The sequence below is a fragment of the Erigeron canadensis genome, chromosome 1 (genome assembly GCF_010389155.1).
Source record: "Erigeron canadensis isolate Cc75 chromosome 1, C_canadensis_v1, whole genome shotgun sequence".
NCBI classification, from domain to species: domain Eukaryota; kingdom Viridiplantae; phylum Streptophyta; class Magnoliopsida; order Asterales; family Asteraceae; genus Erigeron; species Erigeron canadensis.
In genome coordinates this window covers 22,806,020-22,820,032 of record NC_057761.1, presented here as the reverse complement: position 1 = coordinate 22,820,032, position 14,013 = coordinate 22,806,020, and the positions used below count along the sequence as shown (strand labels likewise).

General features: G+C 34.9%; 1 pseudogene; it reads right to left on the bottom strand.

The window, feature by feature from the left end:
- Positions 1–3,777: 3,777 nt before the first annotated feature.
- LOC122587245 lies at positions 3,778–6,840 on the bottom strand (annotated as a pseudogene).
- Between the last annotated feature and the right edge of the window lie 7,173 nt (positions 6,841–14,013).

Below are 14,013 nucleotides of genomic sequence, written 5' to 3'. Positions count from 1 at the left end.
TTTTAAATTTTCTTAATTTCACAATAATCATATTAATTTTAATTATTATTATTATTATTTAATACTCATGATGCTTTAATTCTTAATTATAAAAGCTTAATATGATCTGTATAACACCAAACATGTTTTAGGTGTTATATCTTATCATAATGTGAAACAAACTTAATAGTGTGTGAATGATGCAGCGTGATATTTTATTTTATAAAGTTATATTTTATTTTTATAAGTTATTTTTTTTATTTATTAGGATAGTTAGGTATTGATTTATTTCCTAGTTTAGAGATGTTAGGATTATTATAAATAGGGTGTTAAGGTGTTTTGTGAAAGGAGTTTTGAGTATTGATGATATTACAAAAATTGATTTTTCTCTCTATCACTGTGTGATAATTTGATTTAACCCTAATTTTCGGTATTCTTACGAATCAACGAATATTAGAAGAATTGTTCCTGGCATTCTTTTGAATCAACAGGTCCGATTGTCTATCTTTAATTTCCGTCTGCGTCAAGTGGTATCAAAGCCTAAAGTCTTGATCGATATGTCTTCCCGTGACGATCGTATCTATGATCATCCACCTATGTATGATGAATACAAGGATGAGGATTGGTATCATTGGTTCGGGTCTGATGGTTGTCCATATGGGGAAAGATCGATGAAGAAGATCATATGTTGTTTCGAAAAATACCCAAAAATCCGTTTCTGTTCGTCCAGATCTGCGCAGTTGCAGAAAAACAGGCGACATGGATTCGTTCACCGTTGGATCTCTCTGATTTTTGGATATGTTGTTTAAGACTCATTGAATCACGGTCTGACCGTTGGGATTTTCGAATGGAGTTTTCTATAAAGTTATGATTTTCTGAAGATTCTGCAATTCTTGAATTTTGTTCTTGGTGTTCAAGAAAAGATTTCTCGAGGTGATAAGTCTGAGATTGATGGCGTTAATGATATGTTTCTGTTTGATCCAGGAGGTTTCAAGACAAAACTCGAGGGCGAGTTTTTTCGAAGAGGCAAAGAATGATGCAGCGTGATCTTTTATTTTATGAAGTTATATTTTATTTTTATAAGTTATTTTTATTATTTATTAGGATAATTATGTATTGATTTATTTCCTAATTTAGAGATGTTAGGATTATTATAAATAGGGTGTTAAGGTGTTTTGTGAAAGGAGTTTTGAGTTTTGATGATATTACAAAAATTGATTTTTCCCTCTATCATTGTGTGATAGTTTGATTTAACCATAATTTTCGGTATTCTTACGAATCAACAAATATTAGAAAAATTGTTCCCGGCATTGTTTTGAATCAACAGGTCCGATTATCTCTCTTTAATTTCCGTCTGCGTCAGTGAATAAAAGAAAATGACATCCTAGTCACATCTTTAATAAAAGTATTTAAAACACAATTAGTAAAGTAATTGTTTATGAACATAAAAATTTTTAATATTTTATAAGTTAATTATCTATAACTTTATGTTTTATTTATTAGTAACAGATAGGAAGACATTATGTTTACACCATCAAACGTGTTTTAGATGTTATACGATATCAAAATGTAATACACGTTTTATGATGTATAATTAAAATTAAATATGATGTCCAGTTCATGTCATTAACAAAATTAAGTGAAATTTGATTAATAAAAATAACTATTCAAACCAACTGATCATAGATCAACTGGTATACTTATCATGTGACCACATGAGCCCACAATTGAAAGTTGCAAATTACCGGTTTAAATTTTGTCAAATGCAGAAAGAGAAACTATATATAATCACCCATGTGTGAGAATGGTAAGTCATCGGGCATGAGTTAATACGGCTTGCGTTTTAAATATCAAGACAGTACATGAGACCAGAGAGTTCACACTCATTTACCATGTATTCAAAAACATATAAAGTATTACAAGTTTATTTCTAATCAATATCTATTTATAAATAAACTTTACCCTTAACTTTACATAGGTAGAAAATGAGTTAGTCATTTGAGATTCTATGATGTCATATGACTCATATCTTCCCTCACTTTCTTTTATCATCTCAAAAACTATATTAAAAAAACACAATATATCATCGAATAGATATTTAGTATAGTTGAAAGTTAAAAAGTTACCAGTTAAAGCAGCATGGTTGGATCAGTGGTAAACACTTTTGTCTTTGGAGACAGAGGTCATGGTTCGATCCTCATCCCATGCAAAGGTTGGAGGGCATTTTCTACCATTTAGGTAGAAATTGGAAGCAGTCTCTCTACTTAGGTAGAGGTAAAGTCTGCCTACATCTTAACCTCCCCCATACACCGTCGAAGTATTGAGGCTCAAAACCCGCAGAAGGCGACACTGAGCAATTACGTACTTACTTCCCTTTTAAAAAGTTACCAGTTATTTAATACTATTTATTTGTTTGCATAATATGGCCACTCAACTCAAGCAAATAAACAATAGGTTGATGTCTGTTGGCCCAAAACTTTTGTAATGTATTGTGTTTTTAATGTGACGTTTTTATCATAAGTGAGTGAGTACCCGTGCGTTGCGGCGGTAAGATGGTGGGGTGATAGGTCATAGAGTGTGATAGGTTATAGAGTGTGATAGCCAAATGTCGGGCTCCGCCATTGGATTTAAAAATTCGTCGAAAGTATATTGAATGACATCTCTAATGAAAGAGCACGAAATTTTATGAACACCCATATAATTTTTATAATTTATCGATGTACGGTTTTTGAGATAAAAGATTTTGAATGAATTGGAGGAATAAAATGATTTATGGAGGAGAGGGAAAAAAAATGATTAGTTGAGATTTGAGGTGAGAAATAAGGTAATATAGTAATTTTATGTAAATATATCATAGATAGAAGGACATTTTGAGAAAGTAATGTTAGACAGAGAGAATTTGCTTTATAATATAGTAAGTATAGATAAGTTTAAATTATATTAATGTGACGTTTTTATTTGTAATGTATATGTATATTAATAAGTAGTAATTTTTTTTTTTATGTCGATGGTTGAAGCTTCGCATGCAGAATTAAGACCTATAGTTTCCATATATCAAGTATTGGCAGTAGAGGATCTTGGCAACCCTACCCGACCCGGTTCCACATAATTAATCTGCAAGATATGGAATCGGGTGAAACTTGGCCTAGATGAGGTATCAGAGCAATGACTTGCATATAATTATCACTGAAATGCAACAAAAGTAAATTGGGTGTGTTAAGCTGCAAGCCTGCAAACATCCTATCTCAGAGAAAACATGTACAGAGAATATTTAACAGATAGCAACCACGCAATAAGAGAAACGGCATACAGCTACCATAAACACAATCATGTGGTAAAAGTTATTAACAATTATTGTCCATTTAATTAGCAAAACATCATAGCAGAATATGGTGTTGTAAGCAACTGTATCGGGTTTCAAACCATTACTAGTCATTTGACATAATTTTTTTACTAGTCATTTCCTAAAAAGACAGTTTTGGAGCAACATATTGTGAATTCGGTCAACATCCAATACGTATGCATCCGTTGACAAAAATTGGCATGCGTGCCTTCTATACCAAAGGGTATATAGTCTAAAGGTATGTGTGTTGCTCCATCAGCGTACCAAAAGATTGTTGAAGATAAAAACAAGCATATATTCATGATCACTTAAGGTCATTTGATCTGTTGATGAAAACACAACTTTCAACAGCTAAAGAGCTACAGGCAACAGGTTACTAATGAGATCACATTTAACCATTTCATGGGCAGTGAAGGAAGATCTTAATGCAAAACAGACTGTTTTCATTACTCAAAACTTTCACGGTTACAAGTTGCTAATGAGAATTCTCTCTTCCATAAACTCATGACACTCTACATTCGATAATATCAAGCATTTGGGCTCATTTTTATTGATGAAAATACAGCCACACACTTTTTCACCCGAACACAAGTGGAGTACCAGGTTATAAACTTCCAGCAGTCTCAATGCAGCATTACTGGTATCAATCATATACAGCCAGTTTCTGATACAGTTCTCCGGATATAGCAGCCTCCATGACACTTTCCGGATTTCTAATCCTCCTCACGGGTAGATCAACAGGATAGATCTCCCCACCTTCTTCAAGAAACAGAGTCAATAAATTCTTTGAGAACCCGCTAAGCAGAGCCACCCCTTCCTGATGGGCAGTCACTGGAGTAGAACGCGAGTCTCTAAGATTCCAAAACACAATTTCAGGAACATTCTTATACCCACAACTCTCAAACTTCCTCTGTATCACATAATAATCAGTCTCCCATGGAGACAATGAACTGCAATTAGAAGCCTGATCAAACTCCATATCAGTAAAAACAAACACCCTTTCCACCATTTCATCTTCACTTAGTTTCGCATTCACAGCCACCTCCAACATCCTATCAAAAACCTTTTGAAAATCCGTGTTATAACCCCAATCCATGTTTCGAATAAACTCTGTCTTTGATCTAAGATCATGCCCTTTAATCAAATGCAACTCGGGGGACTAATTAATATTCTCTAAAATATTTCCAAAAGGAAATGTTTATGTTTGAATATACACGTACCACTAATTAAATCTACAACAAAACAACTACTAAATCTTCTCAAAGTAATGTTGTTGTCCAAACCACCTATAGTTTGTCGAACAACATGAAAATCATTCATGTTATTCATTGATTGGTCCTGTGGTATGTTTTACTATTCAAGAAAAATAACAATTCATCATCAAATTCCTACTATAAGCTAGCAAGTTAAGGTGAATATATAAGGAATGTCAAACAACCGATAGGATTCAACACAATTGTTTGTTGGCTAATGAAACAGTAGTATTTTACTTAGAGTTTTAATATATTGATAATTTTTTGTCGCAAAGTAAATTTACTTCAATTCATCGAGATAAATTGAATATATATAGCTAGTCATCTTATTACTATAAATACATGCAATGAATTTCTCTCTGAAAATTAAAAAAAAAAACACTTCTCATGACATTTTAATTAGACAGAAAGAGTATATAGTTGGAGGGAAAAGGACATTCAAACAATGTGTAGAGATCGCAATGATATATCCTTAAATCTTGGCAAGTGGGGTTATGAAGTTTAATGCATAAGTGATGTTTGGGGGATGTATGCACCCTAATTCTGAAACTATCTTAAAATGCACATGGGCCCTTTGAATCGATCATACTGGTCTTTTTTGACCAACACTATTTATTTTATTCTAACTGTTGTTAAATCTTTAATTTCATTTTTAATTATCCAAATCTTGGTTTTTAAATTGTTTGTCTGATTTTCGGTGTCAAGTTCAAGCAACTAATCATGTGTTTGATCATACATAATGTCAGTCTAAGACTCTAATCACATGACCCTTCCATGGGTCAGCACTGAGTTCTGAAACCAACAACCCAAGTGCCACAGCCACCTCCATCGGCGTCCCAGACATACTACCAGAAACATCACAAACCGCAATACAGTTTGTCAACTTCCCCTTTTTCAACAAATCATCCACCATTTGTGTCCATTGAAGCTCAGCCACAATACCCGCCCCAGAACTCCCACCTTTCAAAGAAGCAATGATCTCATGAGGCAATAACGCCCCTGCAGAAATCTTCGTGTCACCAACCTTCACATTCTCCAAATAATCACGAAACCTCTTATTATCTCTACGCAAAAATATATCCGTATAATTCTTCATAGCAACAGAAGCCACTCTCTCGTAACACATCAAACTCCATTCTTTCGCACTCATATACACTTCAGGCCACATCAAAGCACTACGTAATGGCACGAGCACTTCTTTCCTCAACCGATTCTTAACCCTCATCACATAACTAACCTCATCGAGCCCTTCAACCTCCATATCACCATCCTTAGGGTAAAGTATCTTACCGATCGATTCACACATCAATAAAGCCTTGTCGTACGACGAATCCACACTAGGACACCACTTGGCCGCTAAACTAATCTTAGTCCTCTCACCTTTATTCAACATATCAATATCCCATTTCAAACAAAAAGCAAAAAACAATGACACCTGATCATACAAATACTTATAATTCATATCAGAATTATACATATCATTCGCCTTTTTAACCATCACACTTTCCTTTTCTCGCCTCAACGCTTTCGCCTTTTGTTACTCTTTCTCCATTCTCGCCTTATTCGCCTCGACCCTTTCCTCTCTCGACACACGACTTTTCGCTAATCTCTCATTCTCACTACCACCACCTGCATTCTTGATCTTTTTCCTCCTCCGTTTTTCTCTCCTCTTTTCTCTCTTCTTTTCAATCTTCTTTTTTATCTCCCTTTCATTCTTTAATTCAAGAATATACATTTTTCTCGCCACGCCTTTCCCTTTCGACGATTTCTTACGTTTCCAAACACGTTTTTCGTTTTCTCGTACTTCAGGACACGTAACAAGCCGATACAAAATCTCTAACAAGTCCTTAAAATATCCGAACTCGACGACATTTTCGATGTTTTTCGCTAACGTTTTCCGATGGTTTTTATGAAGCCAAAGTGCAGACACATAAAACCCTTCCTTATCAGACTTACCCGTCCCGCGAACACCGCGGAGATTGAAAATGAGTTTGAGCGTCGTTAGCGGATCATCAGCCCATGCTGACTCTAACCGGCTGACGACGGTTCTTGATGACGTGTCAGGGACGACGTGGAAGAAGAAATCTACACATGGGTTTAAAGAGGATTTATATGTGGCTGATCTGTTTTCAGTGAAGATTAAGTTGTTTCTCTCGTCGTCACCTTCGCCGTCGTACATGACGGTGTCGTTGGCTGACGGCGGCGGAATATTCCGGTGTTGGCGTTTGAAGCGGTTTTTAAAGCGGAGTGGGGAGTAGTACATTTCTATTTCTTCCATCTTTTGATGGTGTGAAATTTGGATGCCCTGTTTGTTTGTTTATATACAAGTTTTAATTGCTTGAATTGCTCCTAATTTCACGAAAATATCGTAATTAGGTTTTTAATTATTTGCTTGATGCCCACGTAATTTCACGTTTTTACTGTAATTAATATGTTCAATTTTCTAGAATATTCGAAAATTGTGACAAAAACGGTTTTTTTAATTTTTACTATTCATCAAAATTCATTGATGATGATTTTGTTAAATAAAGTTAGCCAACATTTTCAATATTGAAATTGGTTGTATAGGACGGATATTCATCTAAGTATGATATGAATGACAACGACAACGGTACGTAATCTCGGCATAAGCCGGGGTACGGAGGAGATATGATATAGACAAATCTTAACCCTACCTAAATATAGAGAGGCTGCTTCTAGATCAATCGAAGTGGAAGGGAACTCCGGCCCAACAAAGAGTGAAAAATAAGGTTAGATTCACCGGAGTGTAAACTTAACCGAATGAGAATAATCTCGATTTTAAACTCTCAGGGGTGTTTGGTTTAAGTTAGGCAATGGACAATGGGAAATGGGAAAGGTAAAGATAATGCCAAGGAATATAAAGAGCATTCCTTAGTATTCTTTTAATTATTTATGTTACTTGTTTAATAAATATATCAATTAAATGCTTAATAACAAAATTATATTTATTTTAATTAATTAATATATAAAAATTGCTAACATCTTGTAAGAAAAAAAGTATTTTATGCTTTTTTTGGAAAAAATTAGAAGGAATTTTTTATGAATGTTCGTGCAAATGTACGTATGTTTAGACATAATAGTATTTTTTATGAAAAGTACACATAATGGTAATTATATTATATTTAACTATATGATTATCACTATAATAATAGTAACAATAATAATAATATATACGACGAAACATAGTGGTTGATTTTTATCATTAATGAAATATGTATTTTATTTTTTATTATATTATATAAATAAATTTTTTTAAGAAGTTACACAATAGTAACCGTAAGGAGGATAATTCGGAAGTTATACAAATAAGGTTAATTAGTGGGTTATTCATTACCTAGTTTTATTACCCCCAATTTAGTGAAGAATGATGTATTATATAGTAGTGGGTAATGATTATTGAGTGTATAACAAATCAAGTATCATCAATGATAATTATTCCTATTCTCCACCTCTTAATACACCCAACCAAGCACCCCCTCAATCTCAAATACTCCACCTGGATCTCGAAATCATATAGGCTCAATCTCCAATCCAAGATTCAGGAGAAAGAGCCGTTTGGGGTGAGAGCAGAAAGTGGAGAGAGAGAGAGAGAGAAGAAAGAGAAACCCGGAACCGAGGTGTAGGGATGGCATCGGGATGGGTATGGGCCGGGTTTAAGTAATCCTGGACTCTGAACCGATTAAAAATTACCGTCCTAGACTCGGAACCGATAGGTCTCCGTTTAATTACTAACTGTTAGGTAACAGGTTTTCCTGCGGGTAATCAGGGATCCATTATTAGTTTTTTTTTTCAAAATCTAAGATTGGTCTTGACATTTGGAATAATTCAAAAAGCTACTGACTTTGGAGCAAAATTTATAAGTGCATTATGATCTTTTGGTTACATTAACATCGACATCAACAAAAAAAAATTGCTAACTGAATGAAATATTTGTATGTGATTTCTAGCGGAAGGAGTGTTAAATTTGGTATATTGTTGGTTCAGCTAAGTATATTTGGTGAACCAATAAGAACATGCTTAAGATTTAAGATGTATGTTACTAATATATACTAGTTGGGTATATGAGTTCAGGGCGGTTTTGGGTACATGGGCCGGGTATGCGGGTTTTCATTTTAAACCATCTCGACCCGAACCCGGTAAAAGTATTAAAATAATCTCCATAACCGGACCTAAATCCGGACAAAAAATGTCAGGTTTCGAATTTTTCCATCGGGTACGGGTTAATTTGCCATCCTTAGTTGAGTGGTGAGTGAAACATACGATGCCAAGTCAATTGGTTTCCCGATTATGCCGTTTGAAGAAGACTTATCAAACCATCGGATACCATGTGTAAAGTTTGTGTATACTGAATACAAGTTGAGTATGATAAATTCTTGTTATCAACAACTTGTAGCATACGTTCTAAACTCACCAATATTAAATTGGTTGCCTCCTAAATATAAAATGGATTGTAACATCCCGAACTTTTATTTAACGGTTGACTTGAATCGTTAAGTCAACAGTATGTGTTCGTTAAGTCTTTAGATGATTCAATGCGTCTATATGTTTAATATGCTTTAAATGCAAGACTTTAATGCCTTAATGATTTATGTGTATAAGTGTTTAAAGGTATATTTTAATGCCTTTAGAGGTGCTTAAAGTGTTTAATATGTTGTAAGTGTTCCTTATAGGTGTTTTGAGCTAAATATGAGTCGTTTGGAAGCTTAGGGGCTAGTTTTGACATAGGGTTAAACTCAAAAACGGGTTAAGGGTCTTGTAACATATCATTAGACTCATAATACAGAAATTATACTCTTCCTTTGAAGCCCTAGTTGTCCCCTTAGTTCCATAGCATTTTATTATTCGATTTCATCGTCATTTGGGTGATTCGAGGGTGTTTGATCAAGTTTTGCATCCCCTTTTGCTATCTCCAGGTAATTGATGATTGGCCACATTGATTTTATGCATAATAAGTCCTTTCAACCCATTGATTTATGGTTTTAGGGTTTGGGTTGGATTCAATTACGTTTATAATCGATTTTAGGTCATTACGGGTTTTAAATCGATTGTATAATGTTGGTATATGATCTAAGGATTAATTGGTGTTTTCAATGAGTGATGTTGGTCTTATTTTAATTGTATTTGATGTTCATAAGACCTGGAGATGTGTTAAAGTCGTTTGGGATGTGTTTGGTTAGGTTTTGGAGTTGTTTTTCACGTCTGGTCGTCGTAACTCCCGTTACGGTTGTGTAACTCCCGTTAGCTGGTAACTGGTGATAACACCCACACTGGAATTCCAGTTACAAATTTTCGTAACTCCCGTTAGGTCTGTAAGTCCTGTTAAAGTTTTCGTAACTCCCGTTATGAACTGATTTGTTAACATTTTTAAATGATTATAACTTTTGAACCGTAACTCCGTTTTTGACAAATAAGCTATCCACAGAATCGTGAGAGATTCTACTTTCTAATGGTAATGTTTTTAAAAGATGATTGTGATGTCAATTTTCCAGAAAGGTTAATTTAGTGAGTGAATACCGAGTTTCGTCGAGTTATGTAAGCTCTAAAGTATTAAACGAGCCTCCGATGCATCAAGTCTTGTCATGGGTCATGTTTATACGTATCTATACTTGAGTCATGACCATAAGTAGCAGGTAATTGATAGCTCATTATGTCGTTTAATGATTATAGGTAGTCAGGAATACTTGCAAGGCTCAGTAACTTACGTTATCATTTGTTGTGTGCTACTCCGAGGTAAGATACACTACTTTGACATGCTGAGGGTTCAACAAAATCATGGTTTTCATATAATAACTTCCCAATTGATATCTTTTTTACTTATGGTGATTCGGGATTATACGGGAGGTGATATGGGCTATGTAGATGACTAATGAAGCCTAAAATGCTGCCCCATCGATATGAGATGATTTGTTATGAGATGATATGTTTTGTTATAAGATTTCATGATATGATATATATTGTTATGAGATGCCATGTGATGATAATTATTGATATGAGATGATAAATGATATGCAAGGATAAACGATATGAGATGAAAGATGATATAAAATGACTTTTGATATGTGATGAACTATTATATGCAATGATAGATTGTGCATGTGTAGATGTAAAATGTGATGATTACATGGCTAGTTCATCTGGTTCACTAGACTTGTTAAGTTGTCATAACACATGCACGTTTAAGGGCCCAAACGTTAAGATGAAACTATAAAATGAATGTTTAGGTAATGTGCACACCTAAACTATATGAAATGTGAAATCGAGCTCGTAATTTAGATGTGAAAGTGTTAAGCTTAACCCGTACTTGCCCTTGCCCGGCGGGTGCGTAGATGTGGTTGCTTGGGTGGCTCCTTGCAACATGGTCAAAGATGTGAAGAGTAATACGGGAGTTCTGACCCGCTCCACTTGTCTTGAACATACGGATTACTCCGGGATTGGCTTGCCATTCCTTAACGACATTGATGTACAGCCGTAAGGTTTGTCCATCTAGTCGGGTGTGACTTATGTCACACTTAATGATATGTATATGTTATATGAGATGCGTGACTTATGTCACAAATGCAAAAATGTTAGATGTTATATGTGAAGATGCAAAATATGACTAGGCACATTTAAGATGACCCATCCTATATGAAAGATGTGTAATGCAAGACGTGATATGATATATGTTATTACTTGTGATGATATGCGCCTTAAAGATGAACTATGACTTTTCTATAATGTTTTAAATAGACAAATGCTTTATAAACAATGTGTTATCTTACTTAGCTAATTCGTTAGCTAACACTTGCTCTTTTAAAATGTGTTGTGCCCTCCGGTCCAACATAGTGAGTAGGTAGATGTGAGAAGATGTGAGGCATGGGTAGATGATCTTGAAGCTGGCTGTATTTTATCCATAGTGGTTGCTCGTATTAGACGTTCAATTATGTTTAGATATTTATGATTTGTATTTACTATGATGTCGGTTGTTTAATGCTGGGCAACCGATGAATTTCCATTTAGACTTGTTTTGATGATATGGCTAGTAACATCATTTAATGAATGAACCAAACATATTTTGTTGGTTTGGACTTTTAAAGTTTAATTCCGCTTTTTTTGTCACCGTTAGGCGAAAATTTTTGGAAATCCATATTTTGAAACGACGGGTGTTACATGGATAAACTAACTAGATTACCTATATTTGGAGAGAGATTTTCATATAACTAAATTGCTCCATAAAACTATATATATTTGATCGAGTTGTTTGGTGTAACACCCATCATTTAAAAACATGTATTTCCAAAAATTTTCACCTAACGGTGTCAAAGAAAGCGGAACAAACATTTAAAAGTCCAAACCAATAATTTCAGTTTGGTTTATTCATCAAAATGGTGTTACTTGTCTTATCATTGAAACGAGTTTAAATGGAAATCCATCGGTTGCCCAACATAAAACATTCGATCACAAGTCATTACAACTCATCAACGTCTTAACATAATTCAAAATTCTAAAGGAGCAGCCACTATGGGTAAACTACAACCAGCTTCAACATCATCTACCCATGCCTCACATCTACCTGCTCACTATTGTTGGACCTGAGGGCACAACACATTTTAAAAGAGCAAGGGTTAGCTAACGAATTAGCTAAGTAAGATAACACATAGTTTATAAAACATTTTTCCATTTAAAACATTATATAAAAGTCATAATTACATCTTCAAGGCACATATCACATCGATGCATCACATCATCCATAACATATCATCGCATCAAACATCATCATCATAGGTTGAATCACCTAACTGTGCCTAATCATCTTTTACTTTACATATAACATATAAGCATCATCGTATAGTGTGACATAAGTCACTTACATTAGGCGTGACATAAGTCACTCATCACATATAAGGTGTAAGTTTGTGTGTAGGCGGTCATAAGACCTAATAGGGAACCTCACACCCGACTAGATGGATAATGCTTACGGTGGTCCATCAATGTTGTTAATGGCAAGCCAATCCAGGAGTAGCCCGTATGTTCAAAGACATTGGTGGTCAATCACGCCACTCGAGATACTCAAACCACGTAATTATGTTGCATGGAGCCACCCAAGCAACCATATACGCACCCGCCGGGCAAGGGCAAGTACGGGTTAAGCTTAACACTTTCATATCATATACGAGCTCGGTTTACATCACATATAGTTTAGGTGTCCACGTTACCTAAACATCATCACATATCATCTTTTTACGTTTGGGCCCTTAAACGTGCACGTGTCATGGCAACTTAATAAATCTAGTGAACTAGATGAACAAGCCATGTAGTCATGCACATTTTACATATCATCAACATATAATACATTTCAATCCATCTCAAGATATTACATAGCATTTCATAGCATATCATTACATCGCATACATTTTTACATCCCGTACATTATCATATATCATTGCATATCGTATATCATTACAACATTGCATATCATTTATCATCTTAGATCGTACATCATTTCATATCATATCCTCTATTAAGCATACATAGCATCTCATATCAGTACATATCATTGGGGTAGCATTTCAGGCTTCAATATGCATCTACATAGCCCATATCACCTCCTGTATAATCCCGAATACCCATAAGCAAACAAGATACCATTTGGGGAAGTTATTATATGAAAACTATGTTTTTGTTGAACCCTCAGCGTGTCAAAATAATGTATCTTACCTCGTAACGAGCACAACGAGAAATACGCAAGATTAACTTGTCTTGTTTGTATTTCCATCTAGCAATAGCATCATACAACCAATAGGTAACATAAAACGTGGCTTCAAAAGACCTCTCTAATTTCCCTATATCATAAGGTAACCTGAACATAAGGTCTATGGGTCAAACAAGCATGAAAACAAGCCTATACGACTACCAGACCTGAATATGCGCCGCATGGATCTTCCATGCTCCGCATAAACTCAAACAGAAGCACCCAGACTAATCTGTGCACCGCACAACGGGGCTCGATCAGCAAACTTGATTTTTGAACCTCTTTAAATGATTCCCATTTGATCTCAAACCCTAACCCCAACCTGGAAACATGAAATTGACATCTTTTATGACACAATTGATGCCGTCAAACCATCAATTGATTCCTTGATCCATTACAAACATAAATTACTTGATTGATCACCCGAATAACATAAGATCCGTACATGTTTTGAAATTAAATCATACCCAACCCTTCTTGGCCAGGAACGAATGAATAAACCTAATGAAAAGACTCATCAATTGATCAAGAAAACTTGCTTTACCTGTAGGAAAGATTAATGGGTCGAAAACTATAAGAAATCACCACCGGATCGTCTCGAAATCGCAAGAATTGAGAGAAGAGTGCTTAGGGTTTTGAGAGGGAGTTCTTTGAGTGTTAAATCTGATTATGGGAGGATTTTAGGT